The 11,511-nt window shown below is 42.2% G+C and overlaps 1 protein-coding gene across 1 annotated transcript in view; it reads right to left on the reverse strand.

Moving 5' to 3' along the window:
- Positions 1-11,511, reverse strand: part of Ptprb (protein tyrosine phosphatase, receptor type B) — a 160,164-nt gene that overhangs the window by 115,954 nt on the left and 32,699 nt on the right. The window lies entirely within an intron of this gene.

Below are 11,511 nucleotides of genomic sequence, written 5' to 3' on the forward strand. Positions count from 1 at the left end.
CCTCTGCGGTCGGGGCGCGACAGGCGGCGGGGCCGGCGGCGCTCAGCCCTTCCCACGCTGCCATTCTGACCCGCGCGGCCTCGCCCCGGCCCGGCGCGGACTTCCGCAATCAAAAGGCAATTTCCTCGTCTCCCGGCAAAGGAACAATGCGCCGGGGAGGGAGGGAGCCCGAGGAGCCCGCGCCCGAGGCTGCCAGGGTCCTGTCCTGGTCTGTCCTGGCCTGGCCTGGACGGTCCGGTCCGGTCCTGGCCGGGTCTGCAGGTCTCCCCCACCCCAGCCTCCTGGCCTTCCCCTTTGCCCACCTGGGGTCCCCAGCCCCTGCTGCAGGCCACGACCAGCGCTCGCCCCCTCTCACTTTTCAGAACCCCGCCCGCCCCCTCCCTTCGTCCCTCGCACCCAGCGGCTCCCCCTCCCTGTCTTCCTTCCTATCTCTCTCATCTGCTTTCTCCAGGGCCTCTTTTCCCAGGATCAAGCTTGACCGCAGCGCATTTCCCTAGGTCGCCTGTGTTCTTTCCTGGAACCTTTTATTAGAGTGCTTTTGGCCTGGTCCCATCCCATCGTTCATCTGTCACGGTGCTCCCTCCTTGACACCAGCAGAAGAACAACCCCGAAGAGCCTGACCACTGTCAACTTGACCTTCATTCCCTTCTCCATTCGCGGTTCGCTTTCTCTCCTTTCTCCATTCACGTTTCCCTTTCTCTTGCATGGGTAGGCCAGCTCCCTAAATCTAACGCAAAGGCACCAAGCAGCAACAAATATAATCAATCACCAGTTGCTCGACCCACAGCAAGGCAATTTCATTGCTGGTCATCCAGAAGCGAAAGCCATTGCGTCCATTAATTGTTGAAACAATAGAAGAAAGTAAGGTCAACTTTTTCTCTTGTTTTTGTTTTCCCCGCTTTCCCATCTTCCCTCTTTGCTTCCTCTCTTCTTTCCTTCTTTTTTCTCCCCCCTTCTAATATAGTTGATGGCTCAGCTCTCCACAAATTAAAAAAAAAAAAAAGACAGTGCAAACTGTAAGTCTTTTAGTCACTACCTCAGAACTCCAATGAGTATACCTCTAAAACAGATTTTACAAAAGTTCTCAACATTCAAAGAGCAAAAACATTAATGGCACACACATCATAATAGCAGAATATTGCAACAGTCTGTATAATTTTGAAATTTGAAAGATAACATACCTATCCAAAAGAGAAGAGATTTCATATTTTAATTTTTAGGTTGATGAGGGGATGACCTATTTCCTTCTTTTGTGTAGAAATTATGTATCAAGTTATGTTCTTGGCTATTATCCATTCTACCTCTATTTTGAGAAAAACATAGAAAGAATGAAAAAGTAAAAACTGGCCCAATTATTTTAGAAAGCATGCTTTTCAAAACTCTCTGAATGAAAAATAAAATTCATCCCCTTCAGAAACCATATAGACTTTTAATTTGCAGCCGGACCAGAGATTTCAAATCTCCCTTTCAAGTTAGCAAACATGGGAAGAATGTTAAACCTATGTACTTCCAGGACAAGAGAATCTCTTATTTCTCTGCTCAGGTTATTTGTCTTAACTCAAGAGTTTTTTCCTCTCTATATTTTGCCTCAAGTTCAGGGCTCCACACAGCCTGTCATGGCTTTCAGCTTGGCAGAGACAGCTCTCTTCTCTCCTCCCTTAGATAGTATAGACTTTCTCATAATAAATTCTTTTTCAGCTTTATTCTTTTCAGTTTTATTCCTTGTTCTTTTTCAGCTTTATTCTTTCCCTTTTTCTGTCTTATCTTGCTGTATTCAGAAGACAATGTGGCTTCTTCAGTTGTAAAACTACCATAATATACTAAGCACCTCACAGAGCTATTATGTATGACCAAGACCATGTATATTAAAGCACCTTTGCGGACTTTCAACTGTACAGGTGTCAGTTTGCCTAACACAGTCTATGAGATTCAAATGGCACTTTCTAGTTGTTCTTTTTACATAGATCCACTTTTTTATTTTTGGTCTTTTCCACTCAGCTTTGAAATTTTTCTCATAGACTGCTTCTCACATTTGGAATCTTCCCATTTAAATATGCTAAATACCCAGAACCCTAATGTTCTCTGTGCAAATTTCTAGCTGATCTCATCTCCTGAGCTTTCTCAAGCATATTTTGCTTTATACTCCACGCTACCAACATTCTGAATGCTATGAGTGAATTTTAGAGCTAAATTTCCAATGTACCACTTTATAATCCTCCTTAATAATGCAGGCAAATGAACCAAAAAGGCAAATCTAAAAAGGACTGATCAAGTAGAGAAAAGACAAATTATCCTCACAATAGCACAGTTTATATATATGCTTCCAAGTTAACAGTGACCTGCTAACAACTTATCAGGAAAGTAAGATGTGACTTTTTTCAAATACAATTATTTTATTTTTGATTTATCAAAGATGGACATATATATTTAGAATATTTAAAAAAATCTATTTCAATAACCTCTCTCTGCAAATATGCACAAAGAATCAGTAATACATGAAGGAAAAGACTGCTAGCTCTACCTATTTTTTTTTCAAATGTATACCACTATTAGCTTGTTTGTATTTATTTATTTATTTTTAATGTTAAAGCTGAAGTAGAGTTCCCAAATAATTAGTGGTCCCTAAATAATCTATAAGAATTAGAGGTTAAATTAAGGGAGGTTTAAATTTAGGTTTTTACTGATTCTATTTAATCTTTTAGAATTTGCAATACAGTATTCATTCCTCTGCACAAGCTGAGCGAATGATCATAGGTTCAAGAGAGCAGGGACTGGGGAGAACTGCCAGTTATCTTTTCTATGATGTTTAGTTATGTTCTGACACTAGAAAGTGTAGGTTGACTCATTCTGGCCTTTGCTCTCATCCATCTTTGGAATTCCTCAAATTCTTTTGAGTCTGTTCCTTCACATAATGACAATTCATTTGTTTTAGAAGTTGTTGCATTCCAGGATTTTGGGATCAGCCATTCTGCCATTTAAGGGATAACCTTTTCTCTCTGGCACTTGGAAACCTTTCTCGGACTACATGGGATGGGTGGAGCGATTTTGATTTGAAGTCAGTGACCAAACAGCTGTTTTCAAAAGTCAGCAACAGCAACTGAGAACCATGCTACAATTGACACAGTTATTAGCTATGAACTCATGATTGAAAGCATGGATCTTGTCATATTATTGATGATGAATGATATAATTGGTTATCAGGGTTCTGGGAGCCACTCTTAAAACTTCTTTGTCAGTATGTATTTTTGTATTTACTTGCTTATTACAAAGAACACTTTAAAGCAAAGAATATCTTCAACCTTTTGGGCATAAAAGACATGTGTTATGAAAGACAGTTTTTCCCACAGGGATGCACGGCGTGCATAGGATGAGGAGGCAGATAGTTTGGGGGCCTCTTGACCTATGTCCTTCCGAGGAGCATGCACAGTTCACAGGATTCGTTCATTCACAGCTCACCACCTGCCATGAAGGCCGAGTGCCTGACAAACAAATAACTCAATGAAGATAAACGCAAGGAAGGGATTAGAAGGATCCCAAGCATGGGCTTCCATCCCCACAGAGTTGTGGTGTCTCTAACTCCCAGCACATGCATGTGTTCTGATTCACCTTTCTGGAAACCCTTGAACTTAATCTTTTGAATTTTTAGTGGGCTTCATGAAGTCTGGATGACTGATGGAATCACTGCTCATTGGTCATTAACTCAACTTTTAACCCCTTTACGCTCCCAGGAGTTTCCTTCCAACCCTCTGAGCACACTGAGGGGCTCCCCTGGCCCTCCACACCATTCTGTGGGTGCCTAGGAACTCTCTCCAAGTCACCTCATCTGATTTTAGTTACTGCATCTGTGTAACCTCAGGTGTGGTTGGACAAGATTTATACCTCTGTTGTTCAGAAGTTATTCAGGAGCAGTTTCAAGAATGAAGACCAAAGACCAAGTATCTCAACAAAAGATATTCTCAGTGTTCTAGTTCTGTGAAAATGACAAGAGCTATAAAGAGCTATATATGAGCCTGGAATCGTGAATGAAAACCAAAATATAGATGCACCTTATTCTGCGTTAGGATTATGTCTCAACGAACTATTAGACATGGTAAGTGTTGTAAATTGAGGATACGTGTACTACACCTAATCTACCAAAAATCTAGCTTAGAAATAGCATTCTGTTGGAGAGCTGGTTGTTCACTGTCATGATCATGTGGCCATCTGTGTGCTGCAAATTTCTCCCACAGCCCAGCACTGCAAGAGAATACTATACGGCACTGCATATTGCTTCCTGGGAAAAGATTGAATTCAGAGTTTTAAGTATAGTCTCCACTGATTATATGTTGGTTTTTTACTACTGTAAAGTTGAAAAACCACAAATGTGAATTATTTGTGTACATATTATAATACCATGGGCCATCCCTGGGCTTCAAATATAGATCCCTTACAGCAAATCACATGTCAGAGTATTCACATTTGTTGTGGTGTTTATAGCACAAATATAACCGAAGTACCAACACAAATATGTCTAGTACTTGGAGAAGCCAATGTGGGGTGATGATAGATTTAAAGAAATGATTAACTTGCCCGTGAAGTCATTATAAACATTCTCCTATTCTTGTGCTAGATTGATTATTTCTTTCCCTCTTTGTTCTATTGCTATTTCATCCTTCTAATAAACACACACAGAACTGTTCAGTACAGAAATCAGCCAGTGGTTAGTTAGATCAGTTCTTCTTGAGGCCAGCCATTTCCCATAGACATTACATTCTGAGGAGCAGTAGCTAATTGCTCAGTCCATTTGATCATCAATATCAGGGTTATTATAAGACTTACTTACATGCAGTAATGTACCAACAGCACTACACTATACTGCAGTATGGTCATGATACAATACAGTCTCATTCCAGAACAGATCCTTAAAAACTGTAGACATGTTTGCTTTGCCTTCCCAACAGAATCTACCCTTGCTCATATATTTCAGATATTACTGGGAATAGGTGCCATTACAATAGACTTGATTATTGATTACTATTATTATTGTGACTTTATTATTATGACTTGATTATTTCTGCCTTCCAGATTATTAGGGACAAAGCTGATTGCTCGTTTTCTCTCCCAGGCTTGTATAGCAGGGCCTCATCCCATCACAGGGAGGGATACATGGTGTTTAAAATGGTTCCTATCCCTTCTAACTGTGCTGCAAGCTATGTTATATTTCACCCTAGTCTGGAGTTGGAGGCTATCAGAGTACATGGAGCCTATGTGTGAAAGATGTATGAATTATACACTCACAGTTCTCTTGGGCACTTGTGATTGACCAGGGTTTTATTGTACTTAGAGATGGATATAGTTTGGAATGCTTCTATTTCAAGGAACCTTTTTAAATAACTTTTCTAGATCCACAGGTCTCAGAAAAAGCAAAAGCATTTGGAAAGCAATTGCATGGTGCACTTTCTAGCAAATGGGCTCAGTAAACATTAGGTGCATGCTTACACTTTCTATCTTATATCCAAGAGTAACTCTTCACTAGACTTTCAGTAAAGGAAGTTTGCTCCATCTGTTGGCCATGCCAAGAATCCTGGAAAGGAAGAGTGTGCGGGACTCTCTAGCAGCAGGCTCCATCAACTCTTCAGACATATCTCTGCTTTTTTTTTTTTTTTCCCAGCAATTTCTCACTTTCCTGGCCTCCTCCACTTTTTTTTTAATCTGGGGAAATGGACTTTATATGGCTTTTGTCATAAGTTCATTACCATAGACAGCCAATGATTCATAACAAGATGTGACTAAAACAATTACTTGATTTTTCTTCATCTTTCTGAGACAGGGTCTTGCTAGAGAAGAATTTGCTATAAATTCAGGCTGGCCTTGAGCTCTCTTTGTAACCAAGGTTGGTCTCAAACCAGCCGAATCAGCAAGGATCCTCCTGCCTCAGCCTCTCAAGTGTGGGGATTACAGGCATGCGCCACCAGCCCCAGCTAACAATTACTTTTTCCAAGTTTCTGCCACCACTTCATCCACAACAATGTCCTCAAAGCACTCACCCGAGCTTTGGAGTGAGTGCTCACAGAGGAGCTGAGTCCAGGCCTCAGCACTTATGGGGTGGGGGATGGGGGGATCGGGAGACTATGGGGGACAGTCTGTAGGGTGTGGCTCCTGTCTAATATGTTTCAAGAACTAGGTCGTGATTTCTTAACATTCATGCACCAAATCTTCGCAGAGTACGCAAACAAAACATGATTTGAGGTAAGACTGAAAAGGAGGAAAACAAAAACAGACAACCTCCCACTTTATCTCCCTCAGAAAACGATGAGTGGAGGACGCAGGCTGCCTTCTTCTTATTCCTGTCCCTCACCATCTCCTGCGAATTGTCTTAGTGCCCTTGCTGTCCCCCTCAAGCAGATGGTTTTTTTTTTTTTTGCTTTTACAGGGAGATTTGACAGTGTTTTAAAAAAAACTCACAGTAAGGAGCCGGCCAAATAACTCTGCGGATTAAAGCACCTAAGCAGGCTCAGGGGCCAGGGGTTCAGTTCCTGGGGCTGCCGTGCCGGCTCCGCCCCTGGGGCGTGCTAAAATGGCAATTGAGACTGGGCCTGGTGGCGTGTGCCTGTAATCTCAGCTCTTGGGAGCCTGTAAACAGGCGGGTCACTACAAGTCCGATTTAGTAGTGAGACCTTGAACACCCTGTAGACCCTTCCATAAACTACAAAAAACAAAACAAAACAAAAACCCGAAAAGAAAAAAAAAAAAAAAAAAAAAAAAAAAACCCCAAAAAAAAAAAAAAAAAAAAAAAAAGAAAGAAACAAAGAAAGAAAACCTCAGAATAAATAGGTACTTTCGAGAAACTTAGATTTTGCTTGTAGAAAGTACTTGGACTTCGACTTCTCTTTAAAAAAAAAAATAAAAAATGGAGCCCCATTAGGGCCGCATTCTGCCTGCTTCTTACTCGAGTCTGATTCCACACATCGCCTTCATTATCCCTCCCTTCTCTGCTGGATGAGGTGGATGTACCAGCTCAGAGACCCCCCTCCACCGACCCTTCCCCCATATATATGGGGACCGATTGCGATCAAAGCAAAAGATCAAAGGATCTTATCATGCTTTTCAAAAATGTAACGTTATAAGCACCCTCTAGATTACAGACCCCTTGAAGAAAGGAATCCTGTTTCTTCATTTCTTGTCCGTGTCCTGAGGTTATGGTGACCCAGTATGTACTATATCTTGACAGAATAAACATTTACATCCCACCACTAAATAACAGCACGGGTAAGTATTTTATTCATAAATATTTAGCCAAATAGTATTCTCCAGCTGCTCCAGTGCAGAGCTGGGGCTCTTAGGCTCATAGGCCCCAGCGTGCAGCACCTAAGCCTTAGCATGAAAATGTCCAGGCAGCTCCTGCTCCGCGTGGACAGACCCCAACTCCAAACAACACTCAGTTCATCTGAACACACCCAAGGTCATTCCTGAATTTGTTGCTTCTGTCACAAGATCAAAACTCCTCGTACAGCCCACACTCTCTGTATTTACTCCTTGGCTCTGCTGTCCTGGGTAAAGTTTACAGTTTTTAGGAAAAAAAAAAAGAAAACCAGCAAAGACAAAGGTTCTTGAACACAGAGATGAACAGCAGGCCCCCAGCACACTACATTCTTGAGTGTGCTCCCTGGCTCAGATCTATTCTGGCTCCCAAAGAAGAATCCTGCTGCGATGTAAAAGCAGGTGCCCCCCGACTCCCCAGGCGAGGATCACCTCTGAATTTAGTAATGAAAGTACATGTTCAGCCGCCAGCTCCCACAGCGTGTGGGAAGGACAGAAATGAGTTTGTACTTCAAAGAGAACTCCTGGAATTCATCACTCTTCCCCTCTCAGCTCCTTTCCACCTCACCCTGCAATCACCGTGTTTTAAAGCTGCTGCGCTGTCAGTGGAATATGAAGTTGCCACAGAGAGCTGGGGTAAATTATAGAGGCTTACAGGACTTAGCAGTTTTTTTCCAGAGATTCTTCACCTTATCTCGTGCTTATCAGCGGGCTCATCTGCCAGTGCTGACTCTTGGCTTGAGGCTCTTATCTTGGACATGCGTCATCTCTGCTCTTGGTGTCCATTGTCCCCTCCACTCTTCCACCTGCTCTCCCCCAGGTCCTGGAGGAAGAGGGCCTTGGTGGGTCTGAGTCATTGCCTGTCTCTAACTCAGCAGCTTCCCTTGCGTTCTACCCTCTGCTAGTCCTCGACGAAACAGCTTAATTTCTTTTATTTTTAAAACTTTTTACTTCAAAATAATTTTACATTTACAGATATGCTATATGATTTATACAAAATGTTTTTCAAACATTTTGAATGATAGGTCCATGATACTGGGCCTATTTTTTTTTTTTAACATTCTGCTACATTTGCCTTATTCTTCTCTATCTCTCTGTCTCTGTGTGTCTGTCTGTCTGTCTCTCTGTCTGTCTCTCTGTCTCTGTATGTGTCTCTGTCTCTATCTCTCTGTCTCTGTGTGTCTGTCTGTCTGTCTCTCTGAGTATATTCTAATTTTAGGTGAACCACATCAGAAAATATTACACATATCCTCAATTAATTATGCAATCTCAGGAAAGCAATCAACTTTAGGTAATTCAATATCAACACAGTACTTAAATCCATAGTCAACATTTCAAACTTGGGCTAAGGAGACAGCTCAGTAGAATAAGCGCCTGCCTGGCAAGCACAGGGTCCTGAGTTCAATTCCCAGTACCACAAAAAAATAAAAAAAATAATTCAAACTTGTCAGTGATCTCAGTTATGTCCTTTCTAGTAGCTTTACTGGTTTTCTTTCCAATCCAGGATCGTGGATTACATTTAATGGTCAAGATTCTTCCTCCTATTTAATCAAGATTAATGCCTCAATTTTTTTCAAATAACCTTATGATGTTTCTTTGCAATTAGACTCAAGTTAAACATCCTCGGCAGCACTTCTCCTCTTTTTAAATGTTTTTCCTACCAGGCTGATTCTGGCTTCTGCTTTGATCTCTTTGCCCATCTCTCCTCTCACTTCACGGGCCTGAGGTAGACTTCATCAGCCTGGGAAGACTTAGCATGCCAGAGAAATAGCAGCAAGGGAAAGAACCCATTTCAATGCATATGTTCTGTTGTGTGGCTGCATTTTTATGCATATAATTTATATGGCAGCAAAATATCAACGGTGCATGAAATGGAAAGAAAATGCAAATTACCCAACCTAAAGAAAATGGCTAGAGGGGGTCGAGTGAATCATAAACTGTATGTATGCTCCTGACACATGGTAATTCACTTCAGCTGGCAATCCAGGAAACTGCAGCCCAGGTCAGAATTAGGCCTGAGTGATGCTAATTATAAACCAGAGTCTTTAGAAACACTCTCCTCCCACAGTTTGTTACTCCCTGCCTGGCCTTTCCTGAGGCCTCAGCAATGTTTGTGTATTATCTCACTTACACTAGCTAGTCTAAGAAGCATAAGAAGTGATTTAGGGATTTTTCTCCCTACACTCTTCCTTCTAGGCAGTAGCCTCAGCAAAGGGGGTGCTGACTAATCTTTAGTTCTAGCTACAGCACTGTGGTGCCTTCCCTGCACGCTGAAAGTGCCCCAGTGAAGAGGCTACCCCAGGCTTGCAGGGGGTGGGCGAAAGTGGGATTTTTTTCTACATTTGTCTTCTCCTGTATTTGGAAACTCACACTGCACTGTGATCCCTTTGAAGGCCAAATGGAAGGAAATGCAGAACTGTGAAAGCCCAGACCAGCACTACAATGGCTATTCATGAACTCAGGAAGTACAGTTCCTCCCCCACAGGAGGGCTGGGCTTGGGGGGGGGGAAGGAGGAGGCACAGACTCCAAACAGGATTTAGGGATATTTAGCAGTATTAGTACTAGCCACTAACTTTATTTATTTATTTATTTATTTATTTATTTATTTGGTATAGGGTCTCACTGCACAGCTTGGACTTATAGTGATCCTCCTGTCTCAGCCTCCCCAGTGATGGGATTTCAGTCATGTGCCACCACACCTGGTTTTGGTGGCCAGCACTGTGTGCCCAGGGTTCCAGGCCTGCACAACATGTGGTACTGGGGATTGAATCCGGGTCCTTTTGCTTGCCAGGCAGGTGCTTAGACCACCAAGCTATCTCTCCAGCCACCCAGCCAGTAATTTTCTTAATGCATGTTCAGCATTCTATTTCTTTTTTAGGGGGGCTACCAGGACCTAGAGATATGAGTTGAATAACCAGGATAGGACACCACTCAGATTTAAATGAAGTTTCTTTGATACCAGGACCCTAGCTCTTCACGTCTGCCTCAGACCAACTGCGCTGAGGTCATATGCCCGAGGAGGGATTCCCAGAAAGCCTCTCTTAAGAGTTTATTGCTCAAGAAACTGCACTGAGTTTGTCCAGGCAATGTTCAAGCCTCAACTGTCCTCCTCTTGGAGGCCAGTTCTTTCCATGCATATTATTGCTCCGCTTTCCCGACAGATGGACCTCTGACAGCCTGAGCCAACAATCCCTGGCCTCACGTCTTATAACGCAAATGAATCCGGAACCTTAAGTTACACACCATGCAATTCTGACCTTTGTCCAAGCTGACTATGGACTGAGCCCTCTGAAACTGTAATCCGAAATAAATGTTTCCTCTTGCAACAGGCAGGAAAGACATGATGTATTTTTCTGTAGGTTGCATAAAGGATGTAGATCAGCTTATAGAGAGCTTGACTACAGACAGCTGGTTGCCACAATCCTAGAATTGTTGACTATGGGGGACTCAATCCAGCTCACATTCAGCTACCAGTATAGTATTGCACACTTTAAAAAAAAAGAGAGAGAGAGAATGCTGTGCCTGGGAGCACCTTCAAATTAATACAAATTCCCTGTCTGGGCTCCATTTTACCTCTCCTGGGTCCCAGTCCTCAAAGAATATACACCACAAAGCAGCAGCAGCATGCTGAAATTAGATAAGTTGATTTCTGCTACATGACTGGTTAGTTTTTATAACATTCTTGCCATCAACCATCCCTCCTCAACACTCTGTATAAAAGTGCCACTAATAATGGGAAACACAGGTCATCCAAAAATCTGAGGGGAGATGTGTGAGAGAGACCAGATTTACCAAGAATAGTGATTCTCAACTTGAAAGTGAATCAGTGGACTTAGAGCTTAATTATAGACGGCTGGTGGCCATCCTCCCAGAGTTGCTGAGTCAGTAGGTCTAAGATAGAGCCCAAGCGGTAGCATTTCTACTAAGCTCTGGATCCATGTTTGGAGAACCACCGGTCTACATATTTCTTAATTCATAGTGGGAATAGCTTCCTGTTTCATTAACCTTGTCCTTTTGAGGACCTTAAAACTGCACAATACTATTTATGATAGTACTAGCAGTGGCTGGTGGTTTTTTTTTCCCATAATTTTATTGAGAGACAAATAGCAATGAGATAGTTTCAAATCAAATTGGTAGGACAGTTTCAATAATTAACACATTGCATACTGTCTTCCTAGTGGTTAATTGTTGTACAAGATGCAGACATGATA

The sequence above is a fragment of the Octodon degus genome, unplaced genomic scaffold (assembly GCF_000260255.1).
Source record: "Octodon degus isolate 3935 unplaced genomic scaffold, OctDeg1.0 scaffold00047, whole genome shotgun sequence".
NCBI lineage: Eukaryota > Metazoa > Chordata > Mammalia > Rodentia > Octodontidae > Octodon > Octodon degus.